The sequence below is a fragment of the Gobio gobio genome, assembly GCF_949357685.1.
Source record: "Gobio gobio genome assembly, chromosome: 3".
Classification (NCBI taxonomy): Eukaryota; Metazoa; Chordata; class Actinopteri; order Cypriniformes; family Gobionidae; genus Gobio; species Gobio gobio.
The window spans coordinates 53,667,306-53,670,373 of NC_137099.1; positions in this window are offsets into that span (position 1 = coordinate 53,667,306).

Sequence of the window (3,068 nt, forward strand, 5' to 3'; positions counted from 1 at the left end):
TTCCTCCATAGTAATAATTCTCGAGAACACATATGTCTGAGTCCAGTAAAGCATGGACGCTGGTTTATCACTGGTCTTAAACTCTAAAATGTTCCAGAAGGCGGGGAAGCAATAGAAGAACCACTTTCCTCGTCTATTTTAGTGAATCTGGAGAGTCTGGATGTCCTGTACAGAGCACATTCAGGGCTTTTCAGAGATACCATTTGTCTTGAGGTTTCTCCAGGACAACAACTTCTGCTTGTTTTTTAAAAACGGCTGAATGATCAAATTTAGCACTCATGTGGTAGGCTAATATGATATTTTGTAATTATCATTTAGGCTAAATCTTCAAATTGCTTGTTATAAATCAACGTCTTAGGAAAATGTTATGGGGTTTCTAATCAAAATATGACTTTCTGTTTCAAAAGTCATACATGATTTCATAAATGTCCGGGATTTAAATCAATGTTTATCAGACATTTTGGGAGACACAACAAGTGAATAGGGAAAGAAATTATATATCAATATTCCTATTAAATATTAGATATTATTATGAAAGTGTTGCCGACTATTACTCCCATTATTACACTTCTTTTTTCATCACATTTTGCTCCGGGAACACATTAATATGCAAATTAGATACAGTGTAGGCTATAGATACGTTGTATTGAATGGGAAAACACATGTATGGCCATTTTACCCACATATTGCATAAAGTAAAATGGTATATCAATTCATACTGTTATATCTTTCATAACATAGTTGGGAATCATCTTCAAACAAAGTTTGTTTAAAAAAAATCCTGAAACCTAAAAATGTATTGGTGAATTAAAAATAAATGCCATTGTTTTTCCCTATGCATGTCATTTCATTCAAACAACTGAGTCCTGGTGTCAGAGGACATATCATAAACATATGAATAAAATATCATTTTTCAAAAATGTTTTAGATGTTTTATGTCTAGATACAGTGTATAGATGCATTGCATTGAATGGGAATGAACATTTGAACGATTGAATGAACATAGTTGAGAATCATCTTTAAACAAAGTTTGGTTAAAAAAAAATCTGAAACCTGAAAAATGATTGGTGAATGAAAACAAAAACCCCATTGTTTTTGCCTATAGGCCTACATGTCTTTTTTTTTTTTTTTTTTTTTTTAAACAACCGATTCCTGGGTGTCCACTTACGAGGACAGCATAATAAAATAACATTTTTCAACATATTTTTTCCCCCCATTTTGTTTCTTATGCTCTAAATATAATGACATGAAAAATACTAAATTCAAAAGACTTTGTTTTCTTGGGTCTTAGGAGGTTATAGGGATAGTTAATCCAAAAATTATGTTATTATTATTATACTTTTTTTATTACCCATTGACTTCCATTGTATTTTTTCAACGATGGAAGGTAATGGGTACCGTAAACTGTCTGGTTATCAACATTCTTCGAAATATATTTTGTGTTCAACAGAAGAAACTCATGCAGGTTTGGAACAACTTGATTTTGTTGTTGTTGTTGTTGTTGTTGTTGTTAACTATCCCTTTAGCAGTCTTTTGTTTTCTAGTGTGAATAACATTTTATAATCTAAAGAACCCTTTTCCAGTGTAAAGAACCTTTGTGCATTGAAAGGGTTCTTCATGGAGTTATGCTAATATTTATTGATTATGAGTGTAAAGATGCAGACCGTCTTGGACTTGCAAGAAACCACCTTGAATTAGTTTTGTAGACAAATATAAATGGTGTCTATCTAGGCTATATAATATAAATTGGACCTATACAGCTATAACAAACATAGTGTTGGTAAAACGTGGTGAACTTGAATCAGTTTTTCAGACTCTCGTCAGAGGCGAGTTTAAGCGTTTTCTGAAACAAAAACACAAGTAGATTTTGTAGACTTGAAGAAAGCACAAAGTGCTGTTGCATACTTGTAGAGGGAAAGAGTCTTCAATACAAACTAAAACCCTTAGAAATCTCTAGAAAAGTAAATGACACGTTGGTCTGAATAGCGAGGTCGTTTTGAATTGAATTGGGTGCCAAACTCGGTCCATCATTCGAGCCAATCCCAGCAAATGCTGCCACCTCCTGGTAAAAGGAGGCGGTTGCATTCATAACTTTTATGCTGCTGGAACTGATTCACAAAAAAAGATCTGCAAAAACAAAACAAAGAACAGGACTGAGACAAAAATTTGTATTTTCTTCTTGATAAAATAGCTTAACTGAGGTAATTTTCAGCTAACAAAGGTTAAACAATAAAGGATAAGAGTTAAAATTGAAAAAGAAAGGCATTTAGTCTTCAGGGAATGCAATCACGTGGGTGATGTAGGTTTGTGGGAATCATTTCAACATAGATAAAGCCAGTAGAGGGCGCCAAGAGGATGGTTAAAAACACAGTCCACTCGATCACCGCTGGCCCATTTCCGTATTTTCCTTCCCTGACTTATGCTGCCTTCACGTGCTATCGGAGTCATCGTAAATACTAGTTAAAATACTGGACATGAACACCCTCTCAAGTCCAAATCTGAAGGTGTTGAGCTCGTTATCGCGACTTCAGAAGTGGGAAGTAGGAAATGTCCGATATTACACGAAGGCTGCATTACTTCACAGGATGTATTTAGTAAATAAAACAGTTCAACCCATTTATATTTGTAGTTTCAGGGATTTACATAGTAAAAATGTTACACAAAATAACGTGGTATATCAACTGCATATGATATTAATATTAATATGAATAAATCCAAATGGGTTAAACTTAGAACTGTCCGTTGTAGGTGTCAAAAAAAATATAATTGAATCTAGTAATGGGACACAAACTGGTTTCTAGCTGGTCTCCAATGCGGGCAAATCTAATATAATCTAATTGTTGGCTGGATTATTGGTTTTATGGTCCTCTTATTATTATACATTTTAATTAATAATGCATTGATTTGTTGACATTTTGTCACCTGTCTGAAATGAGAAGCTTTCATTTGGTTTCTAAAAGGCATTTTTCTCCGTGTACAGTTGTGCGCCCTTTACGCACGGGTTCGCTTTTACGTCTCCTTTAAGAAGTCCAAATGCCCTCTTCTACTCCTCCTCCTCCTCCCTCTCC